We start from the raw sequence: 14,324 nt of genomic DNA on the forward strand, positions 1-14,324 counted from the left end.
TTTTCCCACTGATTTGCATTGCCACCCTTTCATATATTAAAATTGTGCGTATTTTAGATTTCTAGACTTTTTGTTCTTTCATTGCTCTGACCACATGTACTAACAATATACTAACTTAATAGCTAATGCTGTATAACATACAATAGCAGCAACATCTATTTCTCCGAATTTTTGTTCTTCTTCAAAGACCTTTCTAGCTCTTAGAGAAAAAATTTTCCTGTATGTTGCATGTAACTACATACAACTAATTTTGCCTGGTTTTGAAGAGAAATAAAAAAATCTTTCTGGTATTTTTGAGGTCCTGTCTTAAATTTATAAATTAACTTAGAGAAGATTGACATCTTTATGATGTCGAGTTATTTTTGTCAAGAACAGGATAGTCCTTTTCCCATTTTTTTCAATTATTTTAAGTTCTCCAGGAATGTTTTTAAGTTTTCTTTATATATGGACTTTTACATTTATTAAATTTATTCCCACGTGTTTTGTCTTTTGGTTGCTACTGCAGATAGTTTTTCCTTTCTTTTGTCTTCTGTTTTCCTTTTACCCTTTTATCTGATTCCAGATCAGTGGGAAAAACGAACTGTTCAAAAACTGGTGACGAGAAAACAGGGCAGCCTGGAAAAAATTAAGTTGAATCTATACTTCATGTTGTACCAAAGAAAAATCCAAATAGAGGAATTTTTTTTTTTAGATAGTCTCGCTCTGTCACCAGGCTGGAGTGCAGTGGCACGATCTCGGCTCAATGTCACCCCCGCCTCCCAGGTTCAAATGATTCTCCTGCCTCAGCCTCCCAAGTAGCTGGGACTACAGGCACATGCCACCACACCTGGCTGATTTTTGTATTTTTAGTAGAGACGGTGTTTCACCATGTTGGCCAGAATGGTGTCAATCTCTTGACCTTGTGATCTGCCCACCTCGGCCTCCCAAAGTGCTGGGATTACAGGCGTGAGCCACCATGCCTGGCCCCAAATGGAGAAATTTTAAGGGCTGTTTAAGTAATAGACTCCCAGATCCAGGCATGGCACAACCCCTACTCCAACACAGAATTGAAAGGTGTTTTTTGTTTTTTTGTTTTTTTGTGTTTTTTTTGTCTCATGAAGGTAAAGCAAAGAGTATTTCAACTAAAAACTGCTAGGTACAGTTGACGGTGGAGGTACCATTCACAAATAGGGAGAACATGTGAAACTGAGTCCCTCCCCCTAGCCTTGCCCCACTTAGCTTAGGGAACCCTAGCAGCCAGGCAGTCTTACCTACGCAGAAGACTGAAAGATTCTTTCATTGAGGTCTTATCAGTCCAAGAGCAAAAACTAATGTACACTGTATTGAGGGTTTCCTCACTGAAGTCTCAGCCTAATTACTCTAAAATAAAACACTCAACAAGTCCCACTCATGTGCTCCCATATTCCAAACAGATTTTTAGTCTCTTCATCTGCTCAAGTTGTCATAACAAAATACTACAGTTTGGGTGGCTTAAACAGATATTTATTTTCTCACAGCTCTGGAAGCTGGGAAGTTCATGATCAAAGTGCCAGGAAATTCAGTTTCTGGCTTGCAGATGGTCGCCATCTCACCATGGGCACACATGTCCTTTCCTTGGTGCTTGTGGGTAGTGAGAGGGAGAGAGAGTGACAGCACGCATGAGCTCTGATATCTCTTAAGGACAGTAATCCTGCTGGATCAGCTGCCTCCCCTTGACCTTATTTAACTTCAACTACTTCCTTATAGGCTCCATCTCCAAACACAGTCACATTATGGGGTTAGGGCTTCAACATGTGAATATGGGGTTGATAGAAGCTTTCAGTCCCTCTGACATTGTCAAACCAAACTGTTGTCTACAGTATTTCAACACATGGACAGTGATTAGCAAGCATCAGCTCTCCCCTTCTTATTTGACTGTTGCGCCTCTGGGTGTGCCCACTGACTTTCCATGCCAAGATATAACTAAATGGGAAAGTACTTCCTGTTTCAGAATCAAGATATTTAGATCCATTGGATTTACAGTAGATAGGATCTGGTGTTACCTCTGTGGACACTACCACACCTTTCTAAGTCTGTTAGAGTCTTGTAAAACTGGTACAGATGGAGAACTGAAGAATCCTGATTTTTTCTTTTCATTGACTTTAAATATGTTCCATCATAAGGCCTTGTTTGAAAATATCTATTGACTAGCATATGGAAATGTACATCTCTGTAATAATTGTGCTTTTTTGATATATAAACACTTTACCCCCTAATAATCCTGAAGCAAACACAGGTGGTATTCCCATCACCAGCAGAGGCTGATAGCAGCTTCTTATTGGAATGGGTGAGCATTGCAAATGAGCATTGCAAAACAGCCCAGACTGGGACATCCACATACCACTCTGTCACCAAGACATCCCTTCCAAGCACCGTCACCTCTACTTCTGTGAGCTCTTTGCCTCCCTCCCATCTGTCTATAGGGCCATGAAGGAAACTCTTATCCTTCATCAAACCCAGCTCTGAACAGTGAGTTTATGTGAGATATGTTGTCCCTTTGTTTGCTCCTGACAAGCGTAAAGAAACACTTTCACTGCTGATAATAATGGTTAATTTATCACATCCAGCCGAGGCTGACCTCTGGGCGTCCCAGCCCCTCCATCACCTTCACACCTGCTCAAGCTAATTGTTAGAGCCAAGTGTAAATGAAAATCAACTGGGCTAATAATGAATGGAGCCCATTACTTCCAACAGCACATTGCTTTATGAAGGTTTATCAAGAAACATTATAACCAGTTCCCCCAACCCCCGCGCCCCGCGCCCCCCCATCCCCCGTCACAGTTCCCTGTTTTATAGATGAGAAAAAAGTGAGCAAACAAGGAGGGACCAGCTTGTGAAAACAGGCACAAGCACAGAGACTGGAAACACATTTGACTTTAGCTTCCTGAGCTCTACAACAGCTATTCCTGTGTGTTACCAAAATTCAATGTATCAAAAGAGTGAGGTTTACAATATTTATCCCAATGTTGTTGTCATCTGTTTATATAAGTAAATGAGATCATTACTGGATGTGAAGACCTTAATTAATATGCTAATCTCATTCCTCCACCAAAACCATTTCTTAAGGTGGCCATCTTCATGTCTTCCCCAGTCACTGTCACCTACCCTAGAGCTGCCTTGCCATTCTCATCTGAAAGCACAGACCCAGTTCCCAAATGACTGATATGACATAACCAAAACTCCTGTTAAAGACAACTGAGTGTCTTCAAGGGGCAGCTATTAGTTTGTCAGGAATTATCAGCTGTAGTTAGAAGATATAGCCCTAAGGGTTTGAGAAATCCCTTCCCATCACCAAATTGGGGGTTTAATATGTTTGGGAACATTTTTAAACTCTTTTGTATTGTAATATATTTGTTCATTTTTAATGTATTTACAGTACAAGCAGTTCACATCCCCATCTCAAGCCATAAATCAAAAGGATTATTGATCCCCCAGCACATTCAGTGATAACAGGAAATACCAGCAACTCCATGCATCTGAGCATACACTTTATATGGACTTCTAGCAAGTGATCCCCTGGACTTAAAAACATGTAAGACCTCCAGATCACCAGTTTGAACTTAATTTGGACCAAATATTGAGTCGTTCTGTGTTAGATTTGAATCAATTGTTCATAGGATGCAAATAACCAGTTTACAATATGAATAAGTGCGACTGATTACCCCAAATTTTGACTTCCTTGCCTGATTATCCAGAAAATTACTCTCAAACCCAGTAGAGGATTCCACAGCCTTGCATTGACAAGGCCTTTCTTTATTAACTACCTTAATCTGGGCATCTTACTTACCCAAGTTTTCTAATACTTCCTAGAGAGACATACTAATCAGTGACTTCTGCAGTATCTGCCTAATAGCCTTAGATTTTGAGGGCACCAATCAAAACGTATGCTGCACAGCATCTGCTTGTAATGTGGAAAGGCCAATTAGGTGAGCACAAAGTCTCTGAATAGCAGTATCAACTTGCTTCAGAGGAACAAGATATGAATTAGTATTCTACAAGAAAACAGGATAGGATCTATGGTTGTAGTAGTCCGTTTTCACACTGCTGTAAAGAACTTCCCAAGATTGAGTAATTTATAAAGGAGAGGTTTAATTGACTCACAGTTCAGCAGGGCTGGGGAAGCTTCAGAAAACTTACAATCATGGAGTGAGGCAAAGGGGAAGCAAGGCACCTTCTTCAAAAGGTGGCAGGAAGAAGTGCCGAGTGAAGAGGGGAAGAGCTCCTTATAAAACGATCAGATCTCGTGAGAACTTACTGTCACGAGAACAGCATGGGAAAACTGTCCCCATGATTCAATCACCTCCACCTGGTCTCTCCCTTGACACGTGGGGATTATGGGAGTTGTGGGGATTACAACTCAAGATGTGATTTGGGTGGGGACACAAAGCCTAACCATATCAATGGTCAAATAAGAACGGAAAAAATGTTGGGTTTAATTACATTCATTAGAGTCCTTTCTTTCAAGGCAGGGATTCTCAGAACTAATACATATGTCAGTCTACTTTTCATTGACATGAATATAAAATCCTCATTTCACAGAACACCTGTAAATATATTGAATAACATGAGTATTCAATAGAACAGGATCAGGAAACTTCCTCTAGAAGGCGCTTTCCAAATAAAGACCAAATACACTGCTGCAGGAGGGAAGAATACATTCATTTACATATACTTCTGTGGTAAGGGATAAAATCTTAAATTTTTGCTGGCTTCCCTTAATATGAAAAAATTCAATGATTTGGGATTTTGTGTTAGTTAGCTCTTGTTGCAATAAGTCTACATGACAAACAATTTCCGTATCTCAGACATTTATAACATTAACTTCTCATTCACAGGTCTGAAGCCTGGCTGGGACAGTTTGGCTTTAAGTAGTAGGTCAAATTCAGGTGTGTTCCATGTGTTTTTCATTCAGGAATCCAGGCGAAAAAGCTGTGGCTACCTCAGTGTGCTTTTCTCGTGGTGTAGAACAGGTGCACAAAATTGCTGGCAGACATTTACCAAACCTCTTAAGCCTCAGCCTAGAACTGATCACCTATCACTTTACCACATTCCATTGGTCAAAGAAAGTCATATGGCCACACCCAAAACTAGTGGGGCAGGGTGGTATATTCTACCCACAGAGAAGACAGGCAAGGCCAGGGAGAGAAGGAAGAATGGTAAGTAAATAATAATATTCACCCCATTGACCATAAATTCAAGATTTAACCATGTGTGGGAATTCAATCATATTTTTATTTCCTTTAAACACAAATGTCCCGGTCAATAATTCAAACGTGCACATTATTAGACTTAACAATAGGAATCAGAGCCCACTTCTTTTCTTTCTTCTTGTTCTTCCTTGCTTTGGAAAAGTCAGCATTCAATGTGTATGTGTGCTAATCCAGAGAAGTCAGAAGACTATGGCATCTTCCATCCAGATTCCTGGGTGGATGTCCTGAACACCAACACCATAGTCAAATGTTTATTTAAGAACACTAGTGTATGCTTTTTTAATACAGTGTAACAAGTTACCACAAATTTAGCATCTTAGAACAATACACATTTATTGTCTTATGGTTTCTGTGAGTCAGGAATCCAGACACAGCTTTGGCTGAGTCCTGTGCAAGGCTGCAGTCAAGGTCAGCCAGGACTGACTTCTCATCTGAAAGCTCGTCTGGGGAAAGATTCACTTCCAGGCTCACTGGGGTGTTGGCAAAATTCATCTTCTTGCAGGCCTAGGACTCATGGCATCTTGTGTCTTCAAAGCCAGCAAGGAGAGAAAAACGGTAGAGCAATTCTGCTAGCAAGGCAGAGTCTTCTAAAATGGAATATAATCACAAGAGTAGTATTGCATCACCATCTCCATACTCTGTGGCCTAGAAATAAGTCAGAGGTCCTGCCCACACCCAAGGGGAGTGAATATACAAAAGGATAAACACCAAGGGGCAGGGATCATGGAGACCACCTTAAAGTTTGTCCACCACAACTAGAAACCTAAAAAATATGTTTATGTCTATTAAGAACACATGGGCACAGGCAGGGGCACATCACACACCAGGGCCTTTCAGGGGGTAGGGGGGCAAGGGGTGGGATAGCATTAGGAGAAGTACCTAACATAGATGACACCTTGATAGGTGCAGCAAACCACCATGGCCCATGTATACCTACGTAACAAACCTGCACATTCTCCACACGTATCCCAGAACTTAAAGTATAATTTATATATATATATCCTGCTTTTCCCAAATTTTACCAGTGGAGAATCACTCTCCATCATGTTCTAGAATTGCATTCACACTTAGGAGAACTCACATTCACTGGCTAATTCTATATTCCATGCTATTTTAAGATCTCTTCAGGAAGGAAACTTCTCCCATCTGTTGGCCAATGCTGTTCCATCAGTGAGTATTCACTGTCACTAACCAACAGAATGGCCAAGAAATCATTCCAGTCAGAAAAGGCCCAAGTACAAATGATTGGACAGTAGTGATTTATATTTGTGCCTGATGTGACCAACATAAGTCACACTGGTTATGCATGGAAATGCAACCATCAGCTGACAAGAACTGAAACTTATGACTCATGCTGTGTCAACTCTGAGCCAAAGCAGTCAGTCAACTCAAAGGGAGTAAACATCAGTCAAACAGATGATTTGGCAGCCTAACTATTTAACAACTGATGATGACTGGAATTTTCACTTTTCAATCAGTCACATAGACATGGTCTCAGGAAGAGAAATAACTGAAGTTTAGAGTAGTTTTCTTTTGCTTTTTCATAAAAGTCATTCATCCCAAAACATTTGCTGAATGCCTGCTGTGTTCCAGGTACTCTATTTAGTGCTTGGAATATAGAGATGAAAGACTGAAGTAGCGTTAGAAATGAAAAATCATTGTTTAAATTCTTTCTCTTCTAATACGATTATCTATGCTGCTAAGCAATTTTCTCAGTGATCATCAGCCATCAGCCATCAAAACCCGGGACCTTCCCCACAGCTCCTCTTTTAACCCTAATATTTAACCAAAAATTGCTCTGCTGTGGCAAAACCTCAATACATATACATTGCCTTGGTTCCAAAGAGTAATTGGAATGGGCTTACTGCTTTCTAGTGGATTTATAGAAAAAGCCATCTGATAAAAATGTATTTACTATGATGCCCATTATAACATCTGAGGTTAAGAATACTTTGTATTCTACAAACATTTGAAAGCCAGAGGTCACTTAAGACAAACGCAGGTTTAATACAAATGCACAAAGTTACACATAAACAGAGAATGCCACAGAGAGAGAGAGATAACCTTGGATAACTTGGCTCTTTCCTTCCCTATTCTCTTTCTGGAGGTAATCGTATACATTCCCATGGCTTTTATATACTAAAGCTTTTAGACAGCAAGTAGATGACAAACTCACTTTAATAATCATTTATCATAAGCTTGGTATTGGGGTTAAAAATAAACTCTTGACAAATACCAAGGACTCCTTTATTCTTAAGTCCCTTTTATTGTCAAGGACTCCTTTATTTTAATGCAGTGGCTCCTGAAAAACTTTCCTTTTCAAGGATACTTTTTCAAACACAATCAATAATCTACAATCAACTTTGTAATCTCTTTAGAAGCCTGGACCTTCTCAGCTTTGGAGTTTTGATGATAAAATGCATAGCTGGATTTCTACAAGCCCAAGATTTTAAAATTGTATTTGTTGGTTATTAATCAGATTATTAATAATCTGGTGTTTGAGACATACTGTGAAGTCAACAGTTATAAAAATTATTAATTTTAGAAATTCAGAGTTATAATGGGTCTAAAAATATAGTCAGAATGAATGAATAAGGCCTAGCATTTGATAGCATAAAAGGGTGACTGTAGTCAATAATAATTCAATTGTACATTTTAAAATAACTGGAAGAATATAGCTGGATTGTTTGTAACACAAAGGATAAATGCTTGAAAGGATGGATACTTCATCTTCCATGATGTGATTATTACACGCTGCAGACCATCTCATGTAACCTATTAATATGTACGCCTATTATGTGCCCACAAAAATTAAAAATTAAAAAAAGAAATTCAGAGTTGAAATGAAGTTTTGTTTTGTTTTGGCTGAGACAGAATCTTGCTCTGTTGTCCAGGCTGGAGTGCCGTGGCGTGATCTCGGCTCACTGCAACCTCCGCCTCCCTGCAACCTCCGCCTCCTGGGCTCAAGCGATTCTCCTGCCTCAGCCTCCCCAGTAACTGGGATTACAGGTGCACATCACCATGCCCAGCTAATTTTTGTATTTGTAGTAGAGATGGAGTTTCATCACGTTGGCCAGGCTGGTCTCGAACTCCTGACCTCAAGTGATCTTCCTGCCTCGGCCTTCCAAAGTGCTGGGATTACAGGCATGAGCCACTGCGCCTGGCCAGAAATGAGTTGTGGCCTGAAAACCAGATGTGTTTCACATCTGGTCTAGCCCCTCTCCAGAGCTCAATTCTCCACAGAAACATCTGTAGCAGGTAGTTTGTCCAGCTCTTACTCAAACAGCCCCAGCCAAATTGCCCCAGCTTTCCAGTGGGGAGCTCACACCTTCCGAGAGTTTATTTCATTTTCTCACATCACCTTAGCACATATTCCTTATTTTAGTCAGTATTTTTGTCATGTACATTTAATCCACGATCTTGGCTACACCCATTGGAAAAAAATCTTTGAAAAAACTAATGCCTTCATACAATGGTTCTCCAAATATTGGAAATCCCCTGCCATGTCCTGAATACTCTCTTCCAAAAATGCCTTGAGTCATTCCTCATTGAACATTGTAAAACCAAATTTAGCCCAAAGCTGCCTTCTTACGTATTTTAAGTTCAGCCTAAAGGTTTCTCTGTACGTAGTGAACTATAACCTAAATAGAGGTGTACGCAGACTGTAACCTACTCTTGTACAATCACCAAGTTTAAGCCAATCAGGGAGGACAACTTCTCATAAAAGCAAACTCCGAGCTCTCACCAATCTAGCTGTTTCTCTACCTCACTTCCATTTTCTGTACATCACTTTTCTTTCTTTCTTTTTTTCTTTCTTTCTTTTTTTTTTTTTTTTTGAGACAGTTTTGTTCTGTCACCCAGGCTGGAGTACAGTGGTGTGATCTCGGCTCATTGCCACATCTACCTCCTGGGTCAAGGGATTCTCCTGCCTCAGCCTCCCTGAGTACCTGAGTAGCTGGAACTACAGGCGTATGCCACCACGCCCAGCTAATTTTTTGTATTTTAGTAGAGATGGGATTTTACCATGTTGCCCAGGCCGGTCTCAAGCTCCCTAGCTCAGGCAATACACCCACCTCAGCCTCCCAAAGTGTTAGGATTACAGGCATGAGCCACCACCCCTAGCCTTTCTTTTCCTGTCTATAAATCTTCTTCCACAACATGGTTGTGCTAGAGTCTCTGAGCCTACTCTGGCTAGGAGGCTGCCCGATTCACGAATCGTTCTTTGCTCAATTAAACTCTGTTAAATTTAATTTGACTAAGGTTTTTCTTTTTTAACAACATGATTTTGGTTTTACTACCATCCTGGTTTCTAATCTCGTATCTGTAGATTTTATCCATGATTTTGTAACACAACCATTCTTTTGATCGACAAAGGGTAAATTACTACAGCAACTGCACCTAGAATTAAGGATAACTTACTTTCTGCATTATTTTATGCCATACTCTGAAAAGCAATACAAAGCTCCCAGGTGAATACATTGCTCTGGAAATGTAATCAATCACAGGATTCATGGTGGATTAAAGGCTGAGAACCATTGCTTCAAATAATCCCCAGTTTGTTTATATTCTTTGAAAAGTGTAGTAGCCAGAATTGAATGCAAAAACCAAGAGGTGGGTTAGCCAAGGCAATCCAGACTTGTTCACTACATCAAAACTTTCTTCTCTTCCCACTCCTACCTGCCCTTCAGGGTTCAGCTAAAGCTTTGCCTCATATATGAAACCCTTCAACAGGAAGAACAAAATTTGTAATTCCCAAAGTGCTCCCATTGGATGCAGACCTAGGCTGGACTCTGAGACCCTCCACTTCCAGCCATGTGTCCTTGGGCAGCCTTCCTGATCCTCCCTGAACTCAACTTCCTGAGGTGTAAAATAGGGGTTGTTTGACCTCACCAGATAGCTTGGAATTTCTAGCACCATACTTTGTGATGTTATCTCATTGCCTTTCTTCTATTCCACTCTAAACTGTGCTCAGAATATTGAGCTGCTAAGCTTCAAATACAGGGCATACCCAGAATTATCAGACCAGGAAAGAAGATAGAGTGCTAAGAAATTGAAATTAATAAAAGTCAACAGAATTATTGCATTGGTCATCAATGGAAATCATCCTAGAATGCTACCCACAATTAGAGATGACTTGTAGCATAAGACTAAGGTGCCACCCAAAAATGTTCTCTGCAATGGGTCAATCTAAACAAGAACTCTTGCCAGATGATCTGTAAACTAACCACAACAAATTGCCTTACATAAATGTAACAACACTTCTGCTAATCTGCACAAGTCTAGAAAAAGAGGAGTTTACAGTAATTTGTCCACAAGACTGTTACTGTAGGTCTAGGTAATCAGTGCTGACTCCTACCACAGACACTAAAGAAGGGTGATTCATCAAGTTATCACTCAAGAATATTAAACTCCTCCACTGAAACGTGGGACTCACTGGGAATCTTCGAACCTGTGACATAATCTCCTGAGCGTACAAACATAAAGGAGAGTGTGTCTGGTGTGGAGAACTGACACCAGTCACATTCTCCCATTGCCAATTAATACATCTTCACTCCAGCTTATGCACTTGTCCCTTGTGGAATTTCTGCATGTCAATTGATTTCTCAGCCTAATCCCTCCTGTGGAAATAAACTGAGTTCTCTTCTTAAGCTGAGCAATACAAGCTGCACTATGAAGAAGATTCTCATGCTGGTGCTGACTCTAACATGGCCTGGTTCCTCTCACAGCAACACATACATATTGGTGCCTCATCAAATATATGGGGGTTGGGGACTCTACAGCCCCTTTTCCCTCATAAGATCCTCCTCTGCCCAACTTTCCAGCCCTGCTCCCTCCAAGAAAGAAGGAGTTGCAGCTCTGGTCAGATTGAAAGACATTCATAAGGCCACAAACAGGAAAGGACAGGATAGCTGTTGTTAGAGGCCCAATCAATGCTCCCTTTCCTGCATGGTCTGGGTCTCAGCTATGGCCTTCTCCTCTTCACCTCTCCTGAGATAGGAATATAGCTGGGACTACAGACCCAGTTGCCTTCCTCTCTTTTCCCACAGGCTCAACTAAACATACTGTTTTCAATATTTAATTTGGTGGCAAGATAGAGGGCTTTCAGTGGAATAAGATGTACCATTGGACCCCAAGCCTAAGCCACGTTCTTCCTTCTCATTTTTGCCACGGAGCTCTACCAAAAGCCCCAACCACTTAAGCCCTACAAATGCCAACTGGTTTTCTTTATTAGTCTAATTTTCTCAAATAGATTGCAAGCATCCTGAAAGTATGATTGATACTCTAGATTCCTCCTGTACCGTTTTCTCCCCTAGCACCTAGTACTAAATATTTGCGAAGTGAGGTTATTTGCCCTTCACTTGGTATGGATTTACTATTTACATCTTAAGCCTCTGAGCTTTTCTTATTAACCCAAACCAATCAACATAGTTGTATTCTTTGTGCCAACACAATTATAAATATTAAGATGTTCTAAGATTTTCTTAAAATCAAAATAAATGAGAAATTTAAATTTCTGGAGAAAGGGGCATAGCTCCCCTAAAATTTATTTCAAAATTCTAGTCTGAAAAACATTGACTGCTACACAGAGTAACTCGCAGAGACAATGAATGGTACAGACAATGGAAAAGGGGTGTCAGATATTCACACACTCAAAACACACACACTATTTGACCTTCAAGGACCAAAGTGTGTTAACTTTAATGACGTAGAGATAGCCAGCTTGAGGAGGGGGCCAGAAGGGACAAGAAAGGAGCCCTGAGTCAGACTTCTTGCCGTAGCTTCCTGAAGCTTCCTAGTTCTCACCTCAATCACTAGCCTTGCCTCCCTGATGCAGCAGAGGGTGTGGGTGAGAGAGCAGGTGCTGCAGCGTGGCTTTCTGTGTTCGAATCCCAGCCCTGCCACTGCCAGCTGTGGCTTTGGGAAACTTACTTGGCATCTTTAAGCCTCCCTTTCCTCATGTGCAGTATGAGGATTGCAATATTTTGTCTATGTATGTGAATAGCCATGCCTGGCACCTACTTAGCACACAGCAAATCATCCTGGGGTCTTGATTCTTGCTTCCCATCCTGTTCTTGAGCCATTTTTCAGTCTTCCCTCCCAGCCAAAAGGGAAGAGGATTCATCCTCTTACTTGGGCTGATCCTCCCATCTCTGCCCTGGACTATGCCACTCCTGCCTTGCCTTGGAGACTTGCTTGGCTGAATGCAGCCTCCCTTTCTAGTGGACACACCCAATCAGCATCCTAATGCCCTCTTAAACCTTAAAACCTCCTCCCTGAACTCCAAGTCCCTATCCAACTACTTCCCTACATCCATCCTCTTCTTCAGAAAAAGTCAGCTATTTTTCAAAGGCCAGCTCCTAAAAGGTGATCTGTAACTCTTACCCTTTCATTCACTTCATGACCCCTGCAGTTGAGAGTCTGACCACACCCTAACAAGGCTGATAATGCTTCCTCCATGCTAAATCCAATAGACAAGCATCACTGAAACTTACATGCTTAACAGCAACATTAGACCACATTGTGCTCTCTTTCCTTCTTGAAATGTTCTGCTCCCTAGGGTTTCAGGACACCACATTCCCCTTATTTTTCTCCTGCCTCTTTGGCAAGTCTTTTTTAGGTTGTTGGTGTGTTTTTTGAGACAGAGTCTCTCTCTGTCGCCCAGATTGAAATATAATGGCATGACCTCAGCTCACTGCAACTCTGCCTCCCAGGTTCAAGAGATCCTCGTGCCTCAGCCTCCTGAGTAGCTGGTATTATAGGTGTGTGCCACCATGCCTGGCTAATTTTTGTATTTTTAGCAGAGACGGGGTTTCACCATGTTGTCCAGGCTAGTCTTGAACTCCTAGACTCAAGTGATCCACTCACCACAGCCTCCCAAAATGCTGGGATTACAGGCGTGAACCACCATCCCAGGCTCTTAGTCTTTTTTGAGAACGCCTTCTTTCTGCTGGTCACCCAAATATTGGTATTTTTCAGGGCTCAAATTTTGGCCCTCATCTGTTCTATCACTTTACATGTTGCCTTCACTCTCCTGGATGCTGATGATTCCAGCCCAGGTTTCTCTCCCGAACTCCAGACCACCAGCACCCCACCCCACTCTAGCCAAATGCCTACTATATATTTCCATTCAAACTTCCTATAAACATCTCAATTCAATAACACAAAACTAAATGCGTAAGAGCCCTCCTCAAATCTGCTACTCCCACTGTCTTCCCTATGCTTACATCTGGTAAAACAAAAGTGTGTTTTTGCACAAAATTGAATAATACGGACTTTTGAACCCTAAGCACACACAAATATACATTCATCAAAGTCTTTGGCAGACTTAATCAAAAGTATTTGAAGTGTTTTTTCAAGGGCCTAGGAAAGGAAAAAAAATCTCTTTCTCCCTTTCCCTTTGCCCAAAAGCAGGCATTCAGCTCCTTGTCAGTGAGACCCACCTTTTTTTGTTGGGTTTTTTTTTTTTTTTTTTTTTTTTGGTTTTTTGAGACAGGGTCTCCCTCGCCCAGGCTGGAGTGCTCACTGTACCTTGACCTCCCAGACTCAGGTGATTCTTCCACCTCAGCCTCCTGAGTACTAGGACTACAGCTGCATGCCACCATACCCAGCTAAACTTTTTTTTATTATTTGTAGAGATAAGATCTTACTATGTTGCCGAGGCTGGCCTTGAACTCTTAGACTCAAACAATTCTTTTGCCTCAGCCTCCCAAAGTTCTAGGATTACAGGTGTGAGCCACCATACAGAGACCCACTTTTTCATCATGGCTAACTCGAGGCTCATCCCCTCATATTACTTCTTCCTAGAAGCTTTCTTCATATTAGTTCTTCCCAGAAGCCTTCCCTAAGTCCTTGAAAGCAAGTTAAATGTCTCTTCTCCGTGCCCTCAAAGTTTCCTGTTTCAACCCTTGCACTGAATACTTAATACCACCACCATCAGGGCTGGGTTAAAAGCAGGGCTTTCTCCTCCACCAGGATCTGAGCTCCTTAGAACTCTGCTTTAGTTATCTTGGTAATTTCAGTGTATGACACAAAATAAATGCTCAATAATGTTGGTGGAATGAAAATGGCAAATATTGCTAATAAACATCAACTAGG

Source organism: Pongo pygmaeus, chromosome 16 (genome assembly GCF_028885625.2).
Source record: "Pongo pygmaeus isolate AG05252 chromosome 16, NHGRI_mPonPyg2-v2.0_pri, whole genome shotgun sequence".
In the NCBI taxonomy this organism is placed as follows: domain Eukaryota; kingdom Metazoa; phylum Chordata; class Mammalia; order Primates; family Hominidae; genus Pongo; species Pongo pygmaeus.